We start from the raw sequence: 27,637 nt of genomic DNA on the forward strand, positions 1-27,637 counted from the left end.
AAACTTGTTAATATTGGAAGTCAGCCTTGTACTGGGCAGATTTTTTAAGAAAAAGAATGGCTAGTAACTTTTTAATTTCTTATAACATTGACTTTGTTGAACACTCTTTGGTTTTCCTTATTGGAGGACAGCTGTAGTAAGATTGTGGCTGAGATCATAGGAAGATCCAATGTCCAGTGTCATATATTTTTGTCTGTCATTTTTTTGGCTTTATGTGTAAGTGTGAAATCTATGTCCAGGTGCGTGGCGGTGTGGGTTGACTAGGAAACTGTCGTAGGATGTATCTGGAGATCTCTAAGAGTCCTGTTAAAGTTCGTGGCCGTGAATTTGAATGGAGAAAAGTTATCATCATCACGTTTTTTGTTTGGCGGCCTGGGTGCAAGGCTGAAGTAGGGCCAGAGTTAGGTGGAGCCACAGAGCACACAGATGTGCTGGAGGACAGCAGGGCTGGGAGCTGAGGGTCTAGTGGTGGCCCGTGGAATCCAAGCTGCGGAAGGAGGGTAGTGAAGACAGGGCAGCGGTGGAGGCACAGGCTGCTCAGGGCCAAAGTAGTTGGGGGTGGTGGTTCAAGAAGCAGGGCGGAAGGGGATCAGAGGTTGGGACGAACGAAAGTGAGATAATGGTAGAATCATATAGAGGTCTGGGGCAGGATTTTCCAAGAAATCATTTTAGAAGGTCATGGCTGGCATTTAGAAAATGAATAAACAACATGAGAGTTGGGGCCTTATCTAGCCTACACAGAATTTTACCTGAAGTGAAAAAAGAAGGCTTCCCCTTTGGGAGAAGCTTTCCATCAGCAGTTATCGTACTTTGGATCCACCTCCCTGGCTGGAGCGGAGCTCTGCCACTGCAGGAATCTTCCCCTTGGGAGAAGAAAGAGAAAGGGGAGTGGAAGGAAAGAGGTGCCCCTTTTCCGCTGAGGCAGCCCGCTGGCAGGGAGAAGGCTCACTGCGGAGAGGGGCTGGGGCTGGATTTGGCACAGACTGCCTAGGCTTTAGGCCTGATCAGAGCGACCATTTGAAAACTGTGTTTCCATTAAAACTGGGTGTGTTTACTGTGTATTTGTGAACTGGGTTGGGATGTAAATGTTTTACTCTGGGTCACAAAAAAATTGAAAGCTAGTGTTTGGGAAGCGTGGGAATGGGTAACTGAGGGTGCGGAGGGCAGGATCATGGGGTTCACTTTTAAAGGAGGAACCAACGTGCACACGCATGCACGCGCACACACACGCACACACACACCCTCTGCTCTTCTGCTCTGTGCCTTAGAGAAAGGAGTAGGTAGGAGTATGGGTAATAAAAACGATTTCGATTTGGAATGCATTCTAGGTTTGGGATTCAGCCCCCCTCTCCCCTAGTAGAGGCTACACGTGGTCGGGTGGTAGAGAAAAGTATGACCCAGGTATCGGTTGACCTTCTGGCTCAACACTGGGTCTGTGGAGCTTCCCTGTCAGACTGAGGGAAATAGATTGGAAAAAAGTCGGCGTGTGGGTCATCGCCAAGATCCTGTAATTCTGGAAAAGCTGCGGGGTGAGGAGAGGGGGCTTTTGATGTGCTCTGGGTCATAGGGAGAGAGCGTTCTGCAACTTAGAGTTACGGTGACCACATAACACGTAATCAGCCGTAGAAAATTGAAAATTAATTTTTAGAGGGTTGTGAGGGGACAAAACTCAGTAAAAGATCAAGCAGACAGTTGTGGGAATTGTGAGATAGAAGTTCCGGCTTCTTTCTCCTTCTGCTGTCTTGATGATTTTTTAAAAAACATTAGCATCAGCATCCCAGTGTGATCTTGGCTTTGCCTTTAGAAACGTGAAGCAGACAAACACATCTGGATGTTCCTGGTCCATCTCCCATTGCTGTGAGTAGTAAAATCTTGACAGTAAATTGTAAGGCCTTGTGTGGCTTTCTAGACGGAACTCTGGGAGGTGGAGAGTTTCCCTTCGTATTGGACCATGTTGGTCAGGCGTTGGCAGTGGGAAGCAGGTGGCCGCAGTTCCGTGGCTCTTAAAGGATCAGGGCACTGTGAAGTGGGGAGTTAGGTGGTTTGGGCAGAGGCCCAGTTTCCCGCGGATCTTTATTCCCAGTTTCCAAGAGTTGCCATGCCAACCCCTGGTCAGGTACCTGATCTCTGGGTGGGCCCCTGGCTGGAGCAGTGGTGGGATCAGGATTCTTCATCGGGCTGTCTAGTATGAATGAAGGAGGGCAGAAAGGGTCATCCCCCACTCATTCTTCTGGGGAGCAAATGTGTTTTAGTTGAAACTCCTTATGTGTGTTTTCCTTAGAAGTGTTAAAATTTGCAGTTAAGTTTTCAAGTACTTTCAGGTGTGTTATAGATTAATTGGACCTTCTTAAGCAGGCTTGGGGAGTTAATATTCCCTTTAATGACTGTTTCTGCGGGGGAAAAATAATAATAGCTAACATTTACTTAGAGTTTACTTTATGTCAGAAACCGTCATTCTATATTATCTTACCTGTACAGATAGCCAGGAATTAGATTTTCTTAGCTTCATTTTACAGAGTAAGGATTGAGGCTCTCATCTCCAGCTTCACTTTTGTCATCCTCATCTCATTCCCCCAGTGTGCTCACTCTGTCCCCAACCAAGTCCTCACTTCATCTTGGGTTGGCGTGCATGTATGGTTTTTTTTCCGTCCAAGGCAGTGACTCAAAATCTGGCCGATCATGAGTCAGGGATTGCCTATAGACAGGCGTGCAGAATTAGTCCCTCTCAGGCCTGCTGGATGTTAAAGAACGGTTTAGAGCTGCTCAAGTTTGACCTTCAAGGATGGTGCTGATTGTATCTGCTGTGCTCTACGAAATGTTTAAAGCTAAAAAGTTGTAAATGCTGGATTCCTAAGCAGGGTACAGTCAAGTGTGACTGTGAGGTTTCTTGGGCCAGAGGAAAGACTGTGTTTTATGTTAAATAGCATTGGGTGGCCTAAGCTGCATTCCAGAGACAGTTCAGAGCCATGGCTGGTAATGACATCACCTCCACAGGTGCCAAATCATTCTTTTTTTTTTTTTCCAATATAGGCTGCCCATGCCTTTTTTTTTTTTTCTTTTCTTTTTTTTTTTTAAGGACGTTTAAGTACTGCTGTGAGGTTTTGTTGCAAAATAAGTATGAAATCCAATTCTGGGTGTGTGTGTGGAAGTAGGGAGATGAAAATACAGTGCTTTGGGAAAACCACGCACTTCCAGAAATTCCAGTTTTAGGTTACTCGCGTTCAGTCACTCCCAAGAGATTTTTACGGGGAAGGGTAGGGACAGAGGAGGGGATTCAGACTAGATGAGAACAGTAGTTGTGGAAAAACAAAGTGGAGGGGCTTTCCCCCTCTACTTTCCCCCTAATCCAAGATGGACCTGTCATGTTTCCAAGAGAACTCTGATTTCCAGTGTATTTCGTAGAGGCTGAAGAGCTCTGATTCCGAATGTCAAGCTTGGATTCAAGGGATTGAATCTTTTTCATGATAAATGTATGTGTTTGTTGAATAGAACTTGGAATACAGAGAAACAAATAATAAAAGCCGGCCTCATTCCTATTTTCAGACACAATCACTTACTATTACATTGTTTTCACTATTTATAACCGTACATTCAGTGGTTTAAATCCTTCAGTAAATGCGCATTTGTATACATTTCACAAAGTAGGGCTCATGCTGTGTGTTTGGTTTGGCCATGCCAAGTAGTTTTTTTACAATGTAGAACTTTAGAACTATGAGGTACTTTAAGAGGTAATGAATCCTCCCTGTCTTTATTTTATAGATGAGAAAATTTAGTGAAATGAAGTTAAATGACTTGCTCTTAATTCCCATGACTTTCAGAGCTGGAATCAGAACTGGTTCCACCTAGCCCAGTATACTTTTAACTATCCCATTCTGCCTATTTTACTGGTGAAAATTTGTGAAGTATTATCCTCTAGGATAAATTAGAAAGCATTGCCCCAGAGAATTTATTTAATCCATCTCATATAACTTTGAGTCTGAAAAGAAGTGAAACATTGAGACTACACACACACACCTGTGTACTTAAATTAATTTGCCCCAAGTGATTTGGAGAAGTTTAGAAACCATTATGAGATGGCTGGATTGCTGCTCTTTTAGGATTATTTGATGTGAACCTGAAAGGAGTGAAGCTGAAAAATGTATGTTTTACACTAAGCATAAGTGTCTCTGAAGTGTTTCTTTTCTGCCATGTTAAAACACTAAATGTCTTCAAACTTTTTAGTGGTTTTGCCAAACTGTTAGTTATCATCTCCTATGCCAGATTTCTTCTACTCTGGAATTATATTTGCCTTATTTTGCTGAATTCCTGTAGTTCTTAGCTCTATAATTCCTTTGGTAATTTCTCACACAAGTCTTAACGGCATTTCTTCAACTGTTATCTTGAAATGTGGGCACATTATGAATGTTAACTTTCCACGGGGTTGTGTGAATGAGCAGTCTGGACTTTCAGCTCCTCAAGGACAAGGATGTTGTCTCGTTACTTTCCTTCTTTCCTTCTACCTCTCTCCCCTCTGCTTTGTCTCATCTCCATAGTACTAGCAGAGCGCCTTGTAGGCTCACCCTATTATTACTAAAACTTGGTAAAAGAGTTCTGAACGCAGTTAAGGCAAATTAGGGAACATGGCCTCCTCTCTCCGCTCTGTGAGTTGATAGTCCTGCGGGTAATGCGGATTTCAGGAATATCTCTGCAAGAAAAGCAAGTCTAGCATGATTTGCACATTGCCTTGGTCAGTGGGTATTTAGATGTCCTTTTTAAGGCAGTTGTTATGGATTCAGACAATATACTGGCACACACAGCCTCAGACTCACCGTCACCTCTGTTTGACCTTAGTTAATCTAGAAGAAACCATATAAAACAGCTGACGGGAGGGCTCCTGGAGGGCTGTCTGAAAAGTAGGTGATGGAGAATCCTGTTTTTGTTTTTCTTGGAAAAATTTCTCTACAAGAAGTCTTCAGCGTATTAAATTCTGCATCTTGAAGACTTATGATTTTGTACATTTCTTGACTTTTTGTATTGAGAGAATTGAAGGTGGGATGAAGAAACTTAGTGTTGAAAATCTCAGGAGTAGGGAGTGGGGAAGAAAGGAAATAATTGCTGGGATATATTTGTAGTTGGGGGAAGAAGGAAAGGGAGTAAGAATGGAAAGAGATCGAGAAATAAGGATGAATAGCCAAATATTAGGGTGGGGACAAAATCTGAATGTCATTTGGCAAAGTTGATTATACTTTTGGTTTTTTTCCAGAGGTTTTTCAAATGATTGGGGTGGGTGGGGAAATTCCACTAGAGATGACAGCTTAAGTGTTGGAGGAATAAAATGGAAATAGTCTGAGTGACTAAAGTAGGAAGAAACAGAATTAAGAAAATTCTGTTTCTTTCTTTGTTTTCTGGCAGTGCTCTGCGTTTCTTATGATGCTGTGCTTAATTTATTCCAAAAAGTTTGTTCAGTGTAGTGTGAAGAATCTCCTTTTTGATCAACTCCTTTTTTTCCTGTCTCTAAGCTGCTTGCCTTAGAATAGGTGTGGAGGCCTCCCCATCACCCAACTTGCTCACTGTGGAGAAGTGTTAGGACATAGAACGTGGGATGCAAAAGGAGACCAATTCTAGGAGCTGGCAGCACCCACGTCACTCAGGGACCAAGTACACTTGTATGATGTGTGTGCGCACACAAGTGTGTTCTTTTCCCTTAAAGAAGTCTCGTGTTGCTGGAGTGTGATCTTATTTGTCTTGCGAAGTCTTTTTAAATTCATTATATTTAAGTAATAATGGCTCTGCATACTTTCCAGCTGTTTGGAGTTATTTTCCACCTGTTTCTGTTTGGTTCAGTGAAAAGAGGAAAATAATTTGGGAATTAATTTTACAACTGGAAAAGGAACACTACCTCCTAAAGATATTTATGCTTACCAGTGGGTTCTAGTATCAGTCGTATTATTTCCTGACCTGGGGCTGGGCCGCTTCTGACATAAGCGTTAGTAACTGAATTGTGTCAGCACTGCTACTTAAGGCGTTTATCTTAATCCAGGCGTCCTTGGATCTGCCAGCGAGCAAGGTGGGAGCAAGGTGGTAGCAGTGATCGCAGAGCTGGGCTTCACGTGTGAGTTCCGAGGAGTTCGGGTGGTTACCCAGTGAATCCATTCCTGGTAAATGTGAGTCGGTGTTTTTCTTTAGATGCTCTGTTTTGACCACATGAGAGGCAGTGGTATTTAAGTTATTTACAGTGTCATTCTCCTAAAACGGAATGAATATCCCTGAATTCTATCTCACAAGGCCCTGTTATGCAGCAAAGGTAGGTAAAGGATGACTACCAGTGAGGTACCAGCCGCAGAGCTGGTTGAGATATGGTCCAGATTTTGGTATTTGGGTTGGTTGGCTTTTCTGGAAGATAAACTTATATTGTGTTTATATAGGTATATCCTAAAAGTTCTTTGTGACTGTTACACAATATATTTAAGTGTTCCAGAAGAATAAAATAGTGTGTTTCTTGTCTTACGGCTTCGGTCTGATAGGCACGGCTGCTGCTCTCTTGCGCGGGTACCTCCTCACTATTTCCTTGTTCCTGCTTTCCGCCCTCATTTTCTGTGCCACCTTGAGCGGTGAAAGGAAGATCTTGCACACTTCCATCTGATAAATGCTTTGCATGAAGGAGAGATTATGGCAATGCTTGTAGTTTAAAAAAAAAAAAAAAGGTAGCCACTAGTCTACATTTTTTTTTTTACTGTTTTTTAAGCCTGTGGGGAATTGGAAGCTCCACAGTGTGAGGTGCATTGGGAAAGGAAAAACCAAGAGGAAAGCATGTTTTGGGAAAATGAGCTGCATTTGAGAAAATGCTGAGGGGCAAATTGATTCAGAAACGTGAGCTCATCACCTGGTTGATGTAATAAGTTCATGCAAATGAGAAATACCTGGCCAGGAGGTTAGGTTGCTGCCTTTTCTTACAATATTCTTTAAAAAAAAAAAAAAATCCCTCAGTCACTTAGTTTAGAATTTCTTAGATTCTTTGGTGTTTGTTATACAAAGGATTGGCTACATTATTTTTTCAGGCACCTCCCAGACCTAAACTTACATGATTCAGGAGGACTGTATATCCCCAAACATATTATCATAGGACTTATTTCAGAGCCATTTCTATTTTCTTCTTGCTTCTCTTAGAATTCAGTACCTTTTTGAAGATAACAACCTTTTAGGTCAGTCTTAACCCCTGAGAACCAATCATGCAGGTGAAGATAGTAAGTCCTAAACTCCTCACATTTTCCTCGTATGAACCTTAAAAGATGGCATGAGATTTCTCATTATAAATGTGCCAAAATAGTGTTTATTCCATCAGAGTGTCGTTTAGTTTAATATTAGGCTTACTTTATTGAATCATTAAGGTGATTATCTTGGATAAGAGAAAAATAAGATGATGATGCCTGGAATTGTTTGGAAAAATAGGCGCCCTCGGTTTCTGTTTTTAGAGGTGTTTTCTTATGCCCTCATTTTTTTCTACCCAAATGGACTAAGCATAACTTTGTACAAAGTGGTGTGTGTTTTGCTCTGGGGGATACAGAGATGATGAGTAAGACAGACTTGTTAAGTATGGTGGGTAAGATGTAGGCATAGGGCCAGTACTGTAGAAAAGTGCTGAGCTCTGGAAGCGGGGAAGGGAGTGCTGTGGGCATCTGGAGGAGGGAAGGATGGCAGGGAAGTCTTTGGCAAGGCCATAGCCTGGTAACTGGATTTTGCCCGATGGTGGTGGTGATGGGCATGCTTCTCAGTTTGCTCACTTCTCAGAAGAGTCTGGAGGAGTGAGCCTGGAGTCTCTTGGCTTTTCCCTCCTCAACAATAGAAATCATCATGGATAGTATCAGGGCCTGCATGTCAGGTGGAAGACTGGGTTTTTTTCCTGCAGTTACTGAGGTTTTCCAAACAGGTGAATTATGTGATCAGAACTGGAGTTTAGGAAGATGAGGTGGGTAGCCCTGTTCAAAGTAGGGCTAACAAATTTATGAGAAACTATTAGTTATGAGAAAAAATTTACCTGTTGGTAGTTTATTTATTGGTTTTACTTACTTTAATCAGAGTCTACTGTTTGTAATTATAACTGCGTTTTTTTCCTACAGTACAAAAATCATCAAACTGTTTTTTAGGGCATTCTCCACTGAAGATAACTAAGTACATACACTTCAGGTAAATGTGAGGAACCTTCTCCACCAAATATATTTAGATATTTATTTTGTAATTAATCCTGGCTCTTGGCATTCTCTTGCTGGTTTATTTTTCTGAAGGCATTTCTTAAGCCCTTCTCATAACAGTGTTTTGAAGACATTGCTTGATGGAGTGGGTGTATCCCAATTTCCTCTCTACCTCCAATTTATTAAGCATTTACTTCCATTTCAGTATGCTATTTTAGGACATTTCTTGTCCCATTTTTGACAGTAGTTTGTCTTTAATCCTCGTGAACATTATTTGATGTTGTTAGTCTTGAAATTCAAAGTAAGGTGTCTTGGAAAGAAAGTCAGAATTTCATAGCTAATAAGTGAAAGAGTTGGAATCAAAACTCACATCTGCCCATTACTGAATCATTTTATACTGAGTCATTTTACATCTACAAGTCTCAATTTCCTTATCTGTAAAATGGAGGCATTGACAGTACATTTTTAATACAATGTCTTTGGGAAGTTAAGCGAAATGATAAGTGTGCTGGCATAGCTTATTTATAAGCCATCTCTTAAACAAAATGAATTATAGATGCACAGTGTTTATGAATCTAACATCGTTAATTCAACTGATCTGTAATTTTATATTTCTAATTTTAAAGTTATTTTTCTTTTCAGATTTACAATTTGAAATTACCCAACTTTTAAAACTTTAAGCACTCTTTTACTTTTCTGTACTATAATGAGTGAAACTTGTATTCTCAATAGTTTCTTTTAATTCTTCTCCACAGACTGTCATTCTACACGTTGAGCTCTGTTTTGTGTTAATTTTTACTGCCTCCCCCCCCTGAAATAAAATAGTCCTGTAATGTCCTAGTGGAAACATTGTTCTCTTTGTTTGGGCTAAAGAAGTGCCTTTGTCATTCCTTTGAGACATTCTGCAGATGCCATTTTGCAGTTCTGAAAAATATGTCGCTGTCCTCCTTGCTGCTGTGTTAAATTGTGTGTGTGTATGGCTTGGTATTTTAATGAAGTTGTAGTGAAAACTTGACAGTGATACTTGTCATATGATGATAAAATAAAGAAAGGTTCTTTCCTGATTCAATGTAGATACGTGTTCCCCGTCTATAGTGCTGTGTGGTCTGAAAGTAGACCCCTCCTGCACTCAGATGTTTGATGCTTTTTGACTAACTTCATAGGAAACTGTTAAAACAACTTCTTCTGACATGTACTGCTTTTTAAAGATCTCTTAATTTATATGTTCTGAATAGCATTTTAAGTGGCAAGTACACAGTCTAATTTGCTAAGTGGCTTTAATCCTTGTAGTAAGAAGTGGGGCAAAAATCTTTTGGGAAATTACCCTGATAAAATCCAGGAAATTCCTTTCATTCTTTTAAATCCAGTTAAAATCTAACTTTAAAAAAAGGCCTCTGATGTAACAGTGTCTGAAAGCATGTGCTTCTTAGAGTAATTTCTTGTAGACAGTGCCAAGCTCAAGGAAGAATGGCATGAATGTACCTCTGTGTTTTAGGTAAATCTATACCACATGGCACATGACCAGTTTATTATAACTTTGCTGGGACTTAGTCATCCTGTTTTGTACTGCTTTAAAAGTGCTAAAGCAGGAGTATAGAAATAAAGGGAGAAAACTTCATATTTTTTATTTTAATGGACTTAATCTATTAAGATATTTCTTAATTATAATATGTTCAGTGGAGAAAACTTGGTGATATAGAAAAATACAAATAAAGCAAAATTTCCCATTGCCCACATTCAGAAACAACCATTGTTACCATTTTGGTTGAGCATTTCCAGTGTTTTATCTGTGAACACATAGGTTAAAATCAGAGCATTATCCTTTTTTTTTAAATGATTCTTTAAAAAGTTTTTAATTTTATTTATTTATTTTTGGCTGCGTTGGGTCTTTGTTGCTGCACGCGGGCTTTCTCTAGTTGCGGTGAGCGGGGGCTACTCTTCGTTGAGGTGCGCAGGCTTCTCATTGCGGTGGCTTCTCTTGTCATGGAACACAGGTTCTAGGTGCGCGGGCTCAGTAGTTGTGGCTCGCCGGTTCTAGAGCGTAGGCTTAGTAGTTGTGGCGCAGGGGCTTAGTTGCTCTGCAGCATGTGGAATCTTCCCGGACCAGGGATCGAACCCCTGTCCCCTGCATTGGCAGGTGGATTCTTTTTTTTTTTAAACATCTTTATTGGAGTATAATTGCCCTACAATGGTGTGTTAGTTTCTGCTTTATAACAAAGTGAATCAGCCATACATATACATATATCCCTATATCTCCTCCCTTTTGTGTCTCCCTCCCACCCTCCCTATCCCATCCCTCTAGGTGGTCACAAAGCACCTAGCTGATCTCCCTATGCTATGCGGCTGCTTCCCACTAGCTATCTGTTTTATGTTTGGTAGTGTATATATGTCCATGCCACTCTCTCACTTCGTTCCAGCTTACCCTTCCCCCTCCCCGTGTCTTCAAGTCCATTCTCTACGTTGGCAGGCGGATTCTTAACCATTGCACCACCAGGGAAGTCCTGTAAATCCTTAAGATAGTAGTACTTAATTTTGGGAATGTTACTCCGTAGGGCATTCATGCATTAGATGGACTCACTTGAAAGTTCTCAGTTAGTAGAAAGTCCGTGCATTTATTGCCTAAAGATATACGAGTCAGAAAAGGATAGGCTAATCATTTTGGATGTTTTCCAGGATCATAAAAGCATAATAAGTCTATATTAGAACTGTTAAGAAGCCTTTGAAACAAGTAAAGATCTGATCACATAAGCCCTGGCTTGTCCTGGACAGCTGGCTCACTGATTTCCAACAAGAGCTGATTCTGCTGTGGCCCGACTCCTGTCGTCTGGGGCAGAGGTACACAGGGATTACAGTGTGTGTATATGTCTAGCCATCAGCTGGGCTTGTTTTAGACAGTGATACCAAGCCCTGTGTCATCCCATTCCATCTGTTTCTTTTAAAAATAAATATACAATTGGTACAGGACAGATCCTGTTACAATAAACTCCATGGCAGAAATAAACTTTCTTTACATGGGTATTCCTATATAATTAAAGGTTGAGGTGGGAGGAAACCTTCTCCCTGCGATTGGTGGATACTCAGACCAGTCCTTCTCCAGAAGACAAGAAGAACCTCAAGCCTGGTTCTTATTACTCTAGGATCCAATGGGAAGAATATTACTTTTGATATTAAGATGATAAGAGAGCAGAAACAAATTTCCTTATCTTGTTATAACTGTGCCGTTTTGTTTGTTCATTCAACATTTATTGAATTAGATGTTCTGATATATATAGTTAACATGGAATTACAGGGGATAATGGGAAGAGATAAAAAGGGATTAAGGAGGAGGATATGAGATACCTGAATTATGGCTGAACCCAAATGGCTTGAATAGAACTAGCCAAATTCTTTATAGAGCGTGGCTGACTATGGTGGGAGGAAAAGATCAGGGAGATGGTGACAAAGGGGGAAGTTAGGTATGGCAGCTAAGTTGATTATTTAGGAGTGCTACATTTTACCCTTTTTGACTAATATATATGTACGTACACACACATTTCTATACATTTAAGTATAATGTATATTTGTGTGTATATCACCTTACATAGGTCAGCTGCAGGTACAGTCCTTCCCTCCCGAAGCACAGACCATACAAAGTCCTGTTGACCTACTTCATCTAGTTGCAATGACTTGTCTCATAGAACACGGTGTACTGGTGATGTTTATTCCTCTAGCTTCATTTCCATCCAGATCATTTGTCAGTGATCAGCTGCATTGTTCAGATTTCCCACCTGGACAGTGCTCTGCCCTGCCCTGTCGCATAGCCATAAATATTGCTCTGGGCATAGCTCATCCTTGAAGTGTGATTCCTGATCAGATCTTACTGCCCCTTGTTCTGTCCCCTGGGAAGAGTGCCTTCATCAGTCACATAGACCCCAGGGCCGTCTTGGGGGAGGGACTGCATTACTCTTAGCCCATTTGAGTTTGATTGGCCATTCTTGGCATCCTGCTTTCTCTGCCAGTGGGTATGGCTGGAGTGGTAGCCACTCTCTGCTGGGCTGGTTTGCCATGTACCAGACTTCTCTTTCAGAGCCTTGTGATTTGTGAGAGAGTGTGTGTACCATAAATTCACAAATAACTTGATCCCCATCCATACCCCCAAAGTTTTATTCTGAGTGTTCTGTGGTTTAAAAATCAGCAACAGAGCTATTGTTAGGTTTGGTCACAAACTGCCTGTTTTTAACCTTATACCTGGAAGCTTGGGTTGGATTTTTTTTTTTCTTTTTTTCTTCAAGTGTAGACAGGGGAAGTGGACAGTCTAGACAGAGGAGAGTCAGCATTAATGAGGACACGGAAGCATTTCGTGTTGAGGAGGCTGGTATAGCTGGAGTTCAGGGTGTGTGTGAGAGGGCATGGGAAGCAGAAGACGAGCTGCAGATCTGGATCGGAGCCAGTCGGTGCTGAACCCAGGCAGTTATACTGAGGAGTTTGGTCTCCGTACTCCCTGCAGAGCCACTGGAAGCCTTTCAGAAATTTTCATTGCTATTATTTTTTTGAAGTAAGAGGCATAATTACAAATATCTGTGTTTTAGAAACATTACACACCAGGTTTTCTGAAGAATTACCAGATTTCCCTGGGTATTTGTGCTGGTGATTTTTACCCTCAGTTAAAGGTATCTGCCCGAGGAAGCCTCCTTTCATATTTCTTTTATTTATGGCTTCTAGGTGACACTTCCAACTCCAGTAGGCACTTGTGTATTTCTGTTCGGTAAAATCTGGTGCTATGATTTGGGTGGTATTTATTGTACAAGTGACTAGGATCAAACATTTATTTAACTTAATTTTAATAGTAAATCTCATCGTTACTAGTTCAGTACATTGTTTTTACTACACAATAATAATCTGAAGCTTGGCCACACTGATTTAAGGAGGTATCTTTGGTATTTGTTGCTCTTTATTATGAGGCAAATTTGTGCCCAGTCTTACTGTGCACCAGGCTGGGCGTTCAAAGATGAGGAAGAAGACTGCGTTGCCGATAAGTTCACAGTGAGGCAAACTGATACCAGGAATTCAAAAATGGTCATTTTAGCAGTAGAAATACCTATAGAGAAAAGGACAACAAAGTGAGCCTGGATGAAGAGAGAGGAAAGGATCAGGAGTGACGCCTGTACTGAGTTTATTTTCTTCTTTTACTGGGATTTTTGTTTGTACTACTTAATGAGTATGATTCATCCATCCATCCATTCATTCATTCATCAAATGTTCCTTTGGCTACCTTACTGTATGCCAAGTATTGTATTGGGCTCTGAGGGATATGGTGGTAAGATTGCAGTCTTTGCCCCTAGGAATCTGACTGTTCACATGGAGAGGCAGCCAGTCAGTAGCAGAGAGAAGCATTCTGGGGACTGGAAATTGCCCCGCAAAACTGGATAAATAAAATTTTCGTAATCATTTTGCTTAATAATAAAATCATACCACGTATCAAGTATGTGAGAGGGAGAATCCATTTGTAAATTACCTTCTTAATAGTTGTTCAAGAAATATTTGTTGAATGAATGAATGTATCTTTTTTTTTTTCGGTACGCGGGCCTCTCACTGTTGTGGCCTCTCCCGTTGCGGAGCACAGGCTCCGGACGCGCAGGCTCAGCGGCCATGGCTCACGGGCCCAGCCGCTCCGCAGCATGTGGGATCTTCCTGGACCGGGGCACGAACCCATGTTCCGTGTATCGGCAGGCAGGCTCTCAACCACTGTGCCACCAGGGAAGCCCAAATGAATGTATCTTGTGTAAGAACAGGTTTTTACAAATTGGTATTAATACAAAAGAACATTTGCATCATTTGCTACTGGCTATCCCTTCAGGGAAGGGATACTTTTTTTTTTTTTCCCCCAGTTGAAATTTCCAGGAAGTATAACTGTCCTAGGGTTTCTTTCCAAGCATTTTTCTGAAGCCAATGGGTGGGTGCATGTTTAGATCCAAGAGAAACAAATTATAACCATGATGTGAACTTTTCACAGTCTTAGAATAAAAGCTTGAAAAAATATTTTTTATGCTTCTCTCTTGCAAATGCTAAATATCCTTTTCTAAAGAGGAGTAAAACAAAGATAACAAGTTAAGCATATTAGGTCTTCATATTGTTCCCACCTCCCCTAGTAATTAGCACAACCCCTCAAAATGTTCATTGATAATTTTTGGCCATAATTTCACATCTTAAAATTTGGTAGAAAGAAGTACATACGTGGTGAAGTTCAAATAACATTGGACATTGCTGTTTTAAAGAATATAGGCATTTTGGGAGTCAAAGAACAAAAATATTACTATAGCATTAGATTTATGAAGACAAGCAAACTAAAATGTGGGTACCCAATAACAAGAGCTTTCTATTATACAAAAGATAAATAAGACACGTCAAAAGTCTCTTAGTTTAAATTTATTAAATATGAATGTAATTGGGAAGAGGTGAAGGCTTTGTAAACTGTAAAGCCCCTGTAAATGCGTATTTGGTGTAACAGATTAAATTGCTCTCTCCTACCCCCCATATGACTACCAGCATGGTTTGTGTAGGTGTGGAAGAAGATAGCCATGGAAGTGCCCGTTCTACTAGGTTAGCTAATAGAAAGGGAAAGTGGAAATAAGGTAGGAAAGGAGTACCACAGCCTTAAAATGGACATATTTTAGGTTCAAAGCTGCTGATGTTTCCACGTCATGGACTTTGAGCCAAGATTATCCAGTTTAGTAACAAAAATTTACATGTATAATTAGGTTTTAAGCACCTTCAGGACGTTTACTTACACCCTAACATAGTATATGGACCACAGTTATTTATAGTGTTATGAATTCTTTTTCTAGACTTTTTTCTCCCTTAATCTTATAGTAAACAGAGCACCTCATTTCTGCTGTCCAGGGCCATCTCTTTGATTTGCCATCACAATTCATTCTGTACAAATCACACTTTGCTTCTTCATGCCATTTCTCTTGTTCCCAGTCCTTGTACTTAAAGTAGATTTTTTTGTACACAGCGTAGAATTGGGTTTTACTTTTACCCACTCTGACAATCTGTCTTTTAATTGGTGCATTTAGGCCGTTTACATTTCATCTAATTGCTGGTGGTGTTGTCCAGTACCACGTTGCTCTTTGTTTTCTGTTTGTCCCATCTGTTCTTTCTTTTTCTCTTCCTGCTTTCCTCTGGATTGAGTATTTTTCTTCGAGTCCATTTTATCTTCACTATTGACTTATTCCTTTATACCTCTTTGTTTGTTAACTAATTTAAATTAACTCATTAATTTGTCTCCGAACCCTCTGTTCCTCCTTTGTTAACTATTTCAGTGAATGACATTGCTGCCTAATTAATTGCTCTTTCTTTATCTCTTTCTTGACTCCCGTGTTGCCAAATTCTTATCATTCTACCAGTTGAATATTTCTTGAATTTATCCATTCCTTCCACTAACACCTTCTCTATTCAGATACTATAACGTGCACAAAGCTAAGCTCTCTCATGGTCCAGTTTTGTTTTTTTTTTAATAAATTTATTTATTTATTTTTGGCTGTGTTGGGTCTTCGTTGCTGTGCGCGGGCTTTCTCTAGTTGTGGAGAGCGGGGGCTACTCTTTTTTTTTTTTTTTTTTTTTTTGCGGTACGCAGGCCTCTCACTGTTGTGGCCTCTCCCGTTGCAGATCACAGGCTCCGGACGTGCAGGCTCAGTGGCCATGGCTCACGGGCCCAGCTGCTCTGCGGCATGTGGGATCTTCCTGGACTGGGGCACGAACCCGTGTCCCCTGCATCGGCAGGCGGACTCTCAACCACTGCGCCACCAGGGAAGCCTGGGGGCTACTCTTAATTGCAGCGTACGGGCTTCTCATTGCGGTGTCTTCTCCTGTTGCACAGCATAGGCTTTAGGCATGCGGGCTTCAGTAGTTGTGGCACACGGGCTCAGTAGTTGTGGCTTGCAGGCTCTAGAGCGCAGGCTCAGTAGTTGTGTTGCACGGCTTAGTTGCTCCGCAGCATGTGAGATCTTCCTGCACCAGGGCTCGAACCCGTGTTCCCTGCATTGGCAGGTGGATTCTTAACCACTGCGCCACCAGGGAAGCCCTCATGGTCCAGTTTTAACTTTGGTAGCCAAAGAAACACAGGTCTCAACATTGACAAAGAATTGACAAACCACTTACGTTTTTACTCTGGTCTCTTGAAAAACCAAAAGGTGGTTCCATTATAACAGCAAAACTTAAAAATTCTTTTCATCACTTTATGAATTTTTCTGATTCTTCCTCATCACAGTTTAAAACCAGCCCTCATACTCCCTCCCTTCAGCCAGTCTCCTCCCAAACAATAAACACCAACTCTCTCAGTTACAGTTTGAGTCTCCCCTGTGTTCTTTGTAGATCTATTCTTTTCTATAGTAATTGAGCCCATCCCACAGTATATCAGTCAAGTTGCTTTCAGAATTGAAATTACAATGGCAGAATTCTTTTTGGGGGAGAGGGAGCAGAGACTGTGGCTACCCATTTGTTAATATTTTATTTTTTAAACATTAATACAGCTATCATTTCTTGTCTGGATAAATATGTAATGTTCTGTCTGGTCTTCGTGGGTTTTTTTTTTTCCCCTCTAGTTTAAGAAAATTTTTGTTCTTCATGTTGTAGTGAGAATAGTAGTTTTAAAGTCCTTTTAGTTTTCTGCTTAAAATCCTTTCATGGTACCACTTTGCTTTTCAGAAGAGGCTCAAACTTTGTGACGTAGCTTTTACCTTATGAGGTTCTTGCTGTTCTAGATTTTAACTTACTAATTGGGTTTCCTTGCTCATATGTCAGGTTTTCTCTCATGTCTAGACTTATGTGCATGTTGCCAGCAGTATTCTACTCTCAAGTCTTCATTTAGATATAGCTTCCTCTGGGTATCTTTCCTTCTATGGTTCTTCCTTCCACTGGGCCCTCTCCTCCCTGTTTAGATAACCTCCCCCCTCTCCGATTGACTTTGCTTTGCCTTTCTCCCTCATCAGGTTATAAGCTCCACAAAGGCAGTTATCACGTCTGTGTTCACAATTGTTTGACAGTCAATGGGCTCTTAATTATTTGCTGAATGAATGAATAATTCCTGAATAATCTGATACGGGGTTTCCTATCTTTTCTTTCTTAGCACTTATCTTGCCCTGTTGAGCTGGTTTGTAGCCAGTGTTCCTTGGGTAGATTAACCTAATATACTGAGACTTCCTTCTGAATATTTCCTCACAGAACACATGTAGGTGATGCTGTATCTGCTTGAGTAGGTAGATTCCATCTGCCATGTTTGGTTGTTATAGTACCTTGAACTCCATTCTTGTTATGCAGACTTTTATTTAGTTCTAGCCCTTTTGGATGCTCTGCCAGTCAAAAAGTTTTTTTTTTTTTTTTTTTTAAGGAAATCCTAGCTCTTAAGATGCTTTTTTCTCTATTACTGTATTACCAAAACTTTCAAGAATAGTCACTTGTTTGGAACTAAGGTAGAAGATTAATAATAGTAACAAATGCTAGAAGTAGGGTTATTCTCTCCCAAATCATAATCTCTTTCTTTGATTTTTGGAATCCTCTCCAGGAACTTAGATGTCACATCGTCACTTCAAACTCAGTGTCCCTAAAAGTTCCAAAATCTTGAACCTTCCAGTCTTTTGAGCTGGAAAGCTTGGCATTATTTTTTAGTTGTGCCTCTTCTTTATCTACTGTCTATTTAGACATCAATGCCTCTGGATTTTTTTCTCTGAAACTTTTAAAATATCAGTCCTTTATTCATCATTGCTACTGCTGCTTCCACACAAGTCTGTTTTTCTCTTAGCTTTATTGAGGTATAATTGACAAAATTGTAATATATTGAAAGTGTACAACATGATGATTTGATGTATGTATACATTGTGAAATGATTCCTAAAATCAAAGTAACACATCCATCACTTCACAGTTACGTTTTTTTGGCGAGAGAATACTTAAGACCCACTGTCTTAGCAAATTTCATGTATACAGTACACTGTTATTAACTGTAGTCACCGTGGTGTACACTAGCTTCTCAGAACTTACTCATAAGTGAAAGTTTGTACCCTGTGACCAACTTCTCCCTGTTTCCCTCACCGTCATGAACCTTTTTATGTAGCCTTCCATTTAGACTGTCCCTGCTTCTACTATCTCTCCTTTCCAATTCAGGGCCCCCAAATTTATCTTCAAGCAACATTTAGTGGTTATCCTGCTTGGCCGCAGCCAAACATTCGGGGATTGGAACCCGTGTACACTGCAAGTGGGAATGTCAGATGGTGCAGCCATTTTGGAAGCCAGTCTGGTAGTTCCTCAAAAACCTTAACACAGAGCTATCATTTAACCTGGCTATTCTACTCCTAGGTATATGCCCAAGAGAAGTGAAATCATATGTCCACACAAAAAGTTGTACCATGGGGGCTTCCCTGGTGGCGCAGTGGTTGAGAGTCCGCCTGGTGATGCAGGGGACACGGGTTCGTGCCCCGGTCCGGGAAGATCCCGTGTGCCGCGGAGTGGCTCGGCCCGTGAGCCATGGCCGCTGAGCCTGCGTGTCTGGAGCCTGTGCTCCGCAACGGGAGAGGCCACAGCGGTGAGAGGCCCGCGTACCGCAAAAAAAAAAAAAAAAAGTTGTACCATGAATGTTCACAACAGCATTATTCATAATAATCCAAAATCAGAAACAATACAAGTGCCCATCAATTAATGAATGAATAAACAAAAATGTGCTATAGCCATAAAATGTAATATTATTGGGGCATACAAAGGAATGAAGTACTGATACATACCACATACATACACAACTTGGATGAACCTTGAAAATAGTATGCTAAGAGAAAGAAGCCAGATACCAAAGGCTGTATATGATATGATTCCATTTATGTGAAATGTCTAGAATAGTGAAGTCTATAGAGACAGAAAATAGATTAGTGGTTGCCTGGGGCTGAGAGTACAAGGTTTCTTTATTTCTGAAGAGTACAAGGTTTCTTTCTTTTCTTTTCTTTTTTTAAAAAAAGTGATTAAATTGATATAACAAATTCACCATTTTAAAGTATACAGTGCAGTGGTTTTTATTATATTCAAAATGTTGTGCAACCATCACTACTATCTCAGAATATTTTCATCCCCCCAGAAGAGACCCTGTATCCCTTAAAGCAATCACACCTCATTCCCCCTCCTCTTCTGAAACTGCTGTACCATTTTAGATTCCCGCTAGCAGCAGTTAATGAGGGTTCTGATTTCTTCAAATCCTCACCAACACTTGTTATTTTCTTTCTTTTGTTTTTTTCAATAGCCATTTTAGTGGATTTGAGGAGATAATCTCCATGTGGTCTTAGTTCCATTTTCTTTTTCTTTTTAAAAAAAAAATTATTTTATTGAAGTATAGTTGATTTACAATGTTGTATTTATTTCTGCTATACAGCAGACTGATTCAGTTATATATACTTTTTCATATTCTTTTCCATTATGGTTTATTATAAGATCGAATATAGTTCCTTGTGTTATACAGTAGGACCTTGTTCTTAGTTCCATTTTCTAATGACTGATGATGTTGAACGTCTTTTCCTACAGTGATTGGCCATTTGTATATGTTCTTTGGAGAAATGTCCTTTGGAGTAATGTTTATTCAAGTCCATTGCCCATTTTTTAGTTGGGTTGTTTGTCATTTTGTTGTTGAGGTGTAAGAGTGCTTTATATATTCTGCATACTAGATACCCTAGTTGAACAGATGGTTTACATTTATTTTCTCCCATTCTGTGGATTGTCTTTTCATTTTCTTGATAGTGTCCTCTGACTCACAAATGTTTTTAATTTTGATGAAGTCCAATTCATATGTTTTTTTCTTTTGTTGCTTGTTTTTTAGGCATCATATTTAAGAATGTGTTGCCAAATTCAAAGTCATGAAGATGTACACCTCTTTTTCTTTAAAGAGTTTTATAATTTTAGCTCCTACATTTTAAGTCTTCGGTTCATTTTGAGTTAAATTTTGTATATAGTGTGGGGTAGGGGTTCAGAGTCATTCTTTTACATTTGGATGTCGAGTTGTCCTAGTACTATTTGTTGGAAAGACTGTTCTTTCCCCACTGAATGGGCTTGGCATCCTTGTCAAAATCAGTTGGCTATAGATATGTGGGTTTATTTCTGGACTCTCAATTCTGTTCAATGACTGGTATCTAGCCTTATTGCCCGTACCATACTGTTTTGATTACTCTAGCTTTGTAGTAAGTTTTGAAATCAGGAAGTGTGAATCCTCTCACTTTGTTCTTCTGTTTCAGGATTAGTTTGGCTGTCTGGACTCTTGCAATTCCATATGAATTTTTGGATTAGCCTGTTCATTTCTGTAAAAAAAAAAGGGCCGTTGGAATTTTGATAGGGATTACGTTGAATCTGTCAATTTGGGGATTATTACCATCTTAACAATATTAAATCTTTGAATCCATAAACATGGATTTATTTACGTCTTTGATTTCTTTGAACAATGTTATGTATTTTTCAGTGTACAAGTTTTATGCTTCCTTGGCTAAATTTACCCCATGTATTTTATTCTTTTTGATGCTAAGTGGAGTTATTATTTTTGGATTTTATTGCTTATGTATAGAAATGTGACTGAGTTTTTGCATATTGATCTTATATCCTGAAACTTTTCTGAACTACTGTTAGCTTTTTAAAATAGATTCTTTAGGATTTTTTATTTATACAGTCATGTCATCTGCAAATAGAGATAGTTTATGTCTCCCTTTCCTATTTGGATGCTTTTTATTTTTCTTGCCTATTTGCCCTGGCTTGACCTTTTCTTTTTTGGAACCTGGCTTGAACTTTAAAGTACAAAATTGTATAGAATGATGAAAGGTGGTGAGAGGGGGCATCTTGTCTTGTTCCTGATCTTAGGGGGAAAGCTTTCAGTCTTCACCATTTACTATTAACGTTAGCTGTGGGGTTTTTTTAGATAACCTTTGTCATGTTGAGGAAGTTTCCTTCAATTTTTATTATTTCTATTTGTTTTTACTTTAGTTTTTTTAGTTTGAGTGTTTTTTTATCATGAAAGGATGTTGGATTTTGTCAAATACTTTTTCTCTCTATTGAGATGATCATGTATTTCTTTCTTCCTTCTATTAATATGATTTATTACATTGATTGAATTTCACATGTTGAATCACCCTTGTATTCCTAGAGTAAATTCCACTTGCTCATGGTGTGAGATCCTTTTAATATCTTGCTGGATTTGGTTTGCTAATATTTTGTTGAGGACTTTTGCCTCTATATTCATTAGGAATATTGGTTTATAGTTTCCTTTTTTGTGTGTGACATCTTTGTTGTGTGTGACATCTTTGTTTGGCTTTGGTATCAGGCCTCATAGAATGAGTTGGGATGTTTGGGGTTTCTTTTTGGGTTGATGAAATGTTCTAAAATTGTTCGTTGTAATGTTTGCACAACTGAGTATCCTAAAAAACATTGAATTGTAAGCTTAAAGTGGGTAACTTGTACGGTATTTCAATAAAACTATTACCACCCCTCCCCCCCAAAAAAAACACCACCAAAACAAAACTTTAGGCGAGGTGACCTATCTTTTTTAGCCTAGAGTCCTTATACTGGTCTTCAAAGCCCTCCACAATCTTCTCAGCTATCATATTTCAGCATTACCTCTGACTTATCTTTGTATGTGACTGATCCAGTGATAGTAGTCAACCCAACCCACTGCCCTGCTCACTGCCTCCCCAGACCTCCAGAATATCTTGGGCATCTTGCTGCTTCACTTGCCCAAGGACTGTTCTCGCCTATTTTGAATGTCCCTGTCCCTCTTTCCCATCGAGGACAATCTATCCTTTCTTGCAAAGTTCTGTTCAAATTTTTTCTATTTACCATTCTAGCCTGCAGTTATCTTAGTCCCAAATCCCTACATTAGATGGTCATGTTATCTCACTTAAAAAGTTGTTATGTGTGATCTGGAATGTGTAAGTTTCCTTAGAAGAATGGGACGGAATATTTGAAATCAGAACTGCTTTGGGAAATCTGATATATGTGTTTGTAGTGCCCATAGGCATATACTTTATGTATTTACAGTTAACTCACAAGTTTATAGGGATGGCTTTTCATTTGCACTTCTCTGGTCTTCCCAAATAGTTCTCAGAGCTTTGAAGAAAGGCATGATATGGTATACCTAGCCATTAACATTATGTGCCAGGTAAGTATCTGTTGAGTTATATGTATGTGTTTGGAAGAAAGATGCAGAATTTTCACTTGTGCTTTACAGTTTTCCTTATGTAGTTCTAAAAAATATTTTTTAAGAGAGTGTATTGTATTAGAGTAGAAACAGTTGAGTAAAGTCCTGTGTGAAGCCCACGTGCAAATGTGAGGCATAGGTAGTGAGACTGTTTATGTAAAGGCTGCATTTTGGTGTTGAGTGAAGTATACCTGGGAATTTGCATGAGCATTGTGTTGTAATGTAAAGAATGTATAATGTGTTGGAGTTGTACCTAATTTATTTAAGATAAAATAGAATTGGCTTCAAACTGAGGCATCTGTCTCCTACATAGTAATTGGAGGTTAAGCCAGTATCCAGGTTCAGGTTTGTCTACCTCCAGGATTGACAATCCAGGTTCAGGTTTGTCTAACTCCAGGACTGACGATTAACTACTGTAGTATTTTGCATTCCATGCTTATTAAGGGAAGTTATTTCATTTCTCTGAGCCTCATTTTATTGACGTATAAAATGAACTTGATAATAATTACTGTGCAGAGATGTTTTGAGGCATAAATAAGGGTGTTTGGAAATAACTCAGCAGAGAGCTTGCTCACAAAATAGGCAGGCCTGTTAATCCCAGTAAAATATTTTGTTTACTTCAAAACAATTCCAACAAAAGAGATTTTGAAAGCATATCTGAAACTTACACAGAGAAACTTGCTTATCTCTTGGCTTTAGCATATTGACTTCTTTGCTTTACATTTTGGCACAGTTTTCAGTGTTCTATTTCTCTAGAATTTAGATAATTTTCCAAGTAAGTCATTTGTTAGTAATTTCTTCCACTCTCATCTCTGTTGTTGTTCCTAATGTGTTATTGTCAGAAAAGTAATAAAATTATACCTTCTGTCATTAACCTCCCTTCTGAAGAATTTGAGAATATCTCACAGTTGTGGTTAACTGCAACTGTTACATACTTAAGCCTTAGGTTTTGAAGTTTCTGGAATGAAGTTTAGGAAGGCTGATTCTTTTTTTTTTCTTAATTTTTTTTGGTTGGAAGCCAGTAAGAATGAACTAGAGAAGTGGTTAGTGGTTTTCATCTTGGGTGCAGACATATTTGTATAAGAGTATTTTGTTGATGTTGCTATAGAAACGTAGTCAAAACTCCAGCTTGGAAAGCATCACAAATAAAGTATTGATTTGGTTACTTGAATTGTTTTTCTTATGTTGGGGTTATACCTAATTGATTTCAAAAGGTCTTTGACTTTTTTATTCTTAGCTGTCACAAATATCCAGATATCAAAAGTTCAAGTCAGTATTGAGAATATTAACACTAATCATCTAAATTTTTTTGGTCACTGCTACTCCTTAGAGATTTGGGGAAAAAATTCTGTTAAGGCAAATCCAAATTTCCTGTTTGTGATGGTGATGGGTTGTAATTTAAAAAATGTGTATATCCTTGTATTATAGGATAGTTTTGGTTCAGTTGGGGATTTTTCTTAATGGAAACCATATATAGGTACTTTTTTCAAGCTTTATTTATATTTTCTTTTATAAATTTATTATGAAGTTGTACTTGCATGTTGTCTATTTTAGCTTTTTAATAAAGCTACAATTTTGGATCAGGAGAAAGTGATTCTACTAAGCAGTTTGTAGGGGAAAATAGCTCTGCTTCTGGCTTTCATAGACTCTCTTGCTCAAAGGAAGGACTGCTATTGAGTCAGTTATAACCGCAGTGGAAGATGTCTTGCAGCTGTGCCTTTTTGGTTTTGTTCCAGAGATAGTATTTGTGTGTACTGTCAGAATGTCTTAAAGACCCACCCTGGAAAGGATTCAACTCTATAAAAGGAGTTTTGTTTTATAAGCTTTCACATATTCTTATGGGGTTCTGGTGGTGACCGTGGTCTTTATTGTCTTGTCTTTTAAACTGACATCTTATTGAGACATAGGCTTCACAGTTTGAGAATAGGAATTACAGTTATAGTTATTGTATCTTGTAAAATAGATTTAGCCAAGCCCTTGGCACATGCTATAATTAAAGCAAAACAAAATACCCCTCTCCAAACCTTGTGATTTCAGTGACTTCTTTTTTAGCTTCTTTTTCTGCCTCTATACAGAAGATATGAAGATAGCACTCATTTTATTATATTCTTGGTAATTTAATAGATGTTGATTTACAAATCAGTTTATATATTAGAAGACAGCAGATTATGTGGGGCACGCCAAGGTTTGAAATGTTTACAATGCCAATAACTTGTCATGTTGAAAATTGTTCAGTTTAACCCGTCTTGAATCCTGTGTTGACATGAATGCTAAGAGAATTATTAATGAATGTATTTTAGGAGATTGACTATATTTTCTCTTGTTTTATTTTCCCCCTCTTTTAAATGCTTCAAAGTTATCAAAGTTATTTGGGAAGGAGAATAGGACTCCAGGTGCACTGCTGTCTTTCTAGCTTTCTTAAACCTCTTCCTCTTCCAGCCCATGTATATTTCCAGTTACCTTCTCTTTGGTCTCCAGGCTAGAGGTGTCCCTCCTGCTGTCCAAGACTAAACTCTTCTCTCGAGGTTTTGATCGTTTTTCTTTCTCTTCTAAACTACCTGACGTTCATTTTCCTTTTTCTCCTTTGTATCTTAAACCTCTCCCTACTTTGTCTTTCCTACCAAAAACCTGCACCAAACAAAACAACCAGAACGTCTCTGGTACATATATATCTTCCCGCAACCTGAACTTCTTCTTCTTCTTCTTTTTTTTTAAATTATCTACACAGTAGTCTATTTTTAAAAATAATTCTTTCTTTATTTTTGGCTGTGTTGGGTCTTCGTTTCTGTGCGAGGGCTTTCTCTAGTTGCGGCAAGCGGGGGCCGCTCTTCATCGCGGTGCGCAGGCCTCTCACTATCGTGGCCTCTCTTGTTGTGGAGCGCAGGCTCAGTAGTTGTGGCTCACGGGCCTAGTTGCTCCGCGGCATGTGGGATCTTCCCAGACCAGGGCTCGAACCCGTGTCCCCTGCATCGGTAGGCAGACTCTCAACCACTGCACCACCAGGGAAACCCTGCAGTGCTTTTATCTTTCATGATTCCGTGCCCTTCACTTAGTGTTCCAATGGTGAGGGGTGTGCTTCTACCCGCTTACAATCGGCCCAGTAAGCTCCCCCTTCTCCTTCAAGGTCAGCTCAAATGTCACCTCAGGATGCTTCCCTCGTCAAGTCAGTTGTACTGTTGAAATGTTTATGCCTATATTTTAGCTCTTATTCTCTTTGGGATATAGTTATTTATTTAAATACTCTTCTCTTGCGCTGCTGGAGCCAAGTTTTACGCAGGTGTGTATTGTCAGCAGCTATCAGTAGGCAAAGAGCAGTTCCTCATTGGATGAACAAATCTTAGCAAAACCTAAAAGTACAGAATTCAAGATCTCATAGGCACAGGTAATGGTGAATACGCTAGCTTAATGTTGTTTATTGTTTATGTTGTAAATATAAATGTTGTATCTTGGTTTATTGTTTTGGATGGGTAGGGGCTGTGGCTTGAGAATGTATTAGCACTTGTGCTTAGGGTTTTCTTTCATAATCCAAGTTCGGAGGGGTAAGTTTTAAAGATGAAGCTACGGAAAGAAAGGAGTGGAGCTACGGTTTCAAATTATGGAGCTAATAAAAGTGTGGAGGGTTGGAAGTACACTGGATTCTCAGACAAGTGCCCAAACCATGTAGATGGCAGATATCAGGCTGAAGGTTGGCTATGATGCAGGTGAAGTGAGGAGGAGACCCCTAGATGGGGTTGTACCTCCCTAGGGCATGACGTGTAGCTGTGCACTGCATGTTGCATACACCTTAACATTTCCCCGGCTTGTCTCAAGTGTTCAACTTTCTACAACATGTTTTTGAAAAGAACTTGTGTTGACAGGTTTGATGTTTATGTGGTTCTAGTAGGGAGTCTTGGAAATCGTAGTGGCCATTTTAAAGGGAAAGAAAGAAAAGAAGGGAAATGATGGAGGGTAGATTAGGGTGGGGGAACAGTTTTCCTTCTACAAGTTGAGTAAAAAACCTAAATAAATGGTCGAAGATTACTATAGGTTAATATTTGACTTGTAAGAATAAATGTAATGATATATTCAACCATTTTGAGGAGAAAGCCTAGATGAATGTTTTTGATGATTGAAATTCTGTGTTTAATAGTAATTTGCATTCATTTAGCATTTTGCACTTTACCGGTAGCTATTGTGGTGGCTATCCTGTGATGCTCACAAGAATCCAATTATATAGGCAGGTTATCTCCTGGTACCTTCGTTTTACAGACTTCGTTAGCTAAGTGACAACATGGAGATACGTCCAGACTGTTGGAGCATGAATTTAACGTTGCTGCAGATTGGGAAGAGTAAATAATTTCTCGGCAACGACCTCTTTATTTCGGAAACGTAATTTTGGGGGGAGTGGGAAGGTGTAGGATTTTTCTTGGGTCTAGAGGGTGGGGCAGAGTTGGGGAGCTTTTGGGGTCTGCTGGATGTCTAGCATCAGGGCTCTCTGTTTCTTCTGGGCCTTGGACAGCCATAAAGGGTCTCTATTGCTGGTTGTCTCCTCAACAGTGTCTCGTCCCTTTCCTTCACATCCGGGCAGGGCAGTCTGCAATAGGGAAAGGCAATGGAATTATTAGGCAGAATCTGACATCTAGTCTGGGTTCTGCTCCTGACTTACTGTGTAACCTGGACAAGTAACCTAACTTCTGGGTTTCAGGTTCCCTGTGTATGAAAGGCAAGAACTAGAGGTACATAAATGCTGATATCTCTTTTGGTTCTATATTTCTTTATTCTATAAGAACCCCATTTTGCTCAGTCATATGTAGGGTGTTGCACAGGTGCTAGTATGATCTTTGTTTCTGCTTTGCGTGTGACGGGCTTTGTGATAAGTACTTTTATTTTTTAATCTGTAAGGCAAGGAGGGTCATTGCCACGTTATTAGCTGTAGCATTTGTTCATCTTAAATGAGAGACGAATGAGCCTAAACATTGTAATCCCGTAATGCCTTCTTTGTCCTCCCCAAGGGAATTGTCCACTTTGCTGTGTCTTTCCTGTACCTCTGTTATAGCCCTTATCACATGTGGTATAATTATTTGTTTATATATCTGTCTTCCCTGCGGGCTGGTGTGGGGAAAACTTTCCAATCCTCAGGGCTTAGACCAGTGTCTGGAGTGAAGGAGGAACTCAGCAAATGTTTCTTAGATGTAAGTGGAATGAAAATAATACATTTTAAAGTAAATGCTGGATTACTGTACTGGTCTGAATGTGTAATTCTAATAGTGATGCTTTTGAGTTTTGAAGTTAAAAAAAAAAAG

General features: G+C 39.6%; 1 protein-coding gene across 9 annotated transcripts in view; it reads left to right on the forward strand.

Annotated features, from left to right (window-relative positions):
* The window catches only part of EPB41L2 (erythrocyte membrane protein band 4.1 like 2), a 273,144-nt gene that overhangs the window by 54,880 nt on the left and 190,627 nt on the right, over positions 1-27,637 (forward strand). For 2 of the 9 annotated variants that reach the window (XM_067702088.1, XM_067702089.1), the window contains one exon: positions 6,020-6,143. The exons of 4 other annotated variants lie outside the window; for them this stretch is intronic. The gene's annotated coding sequence lies outside the window, so the exon portion shown is untranslated. Of the gene's footprint in view, positions 1-6,019; positions 6,144-27,440; positions 27,527-27,637 lie in introns of those variants that run through there. 3 more of the 9 variants (XM_067702095.1, XM_067702092.1, XM_067702091.1) reach the window with 3 other exon arrangements.

The sequence above is a fragment of the Pseudorca crassidens genome, chromosome 13 (assembly GCF_039906515.1).
Source record: "Pseudorca crassidens isolate mPseCra1 chromosome 13, mPseCra1.hap1, whole genome shotgun sequence".
NCBI lineage: Eukaryota > Metazoa > Chordata > Mammalia > Artiodactyla > Delphinidae > Pseudorca > Pseudorca crassidens.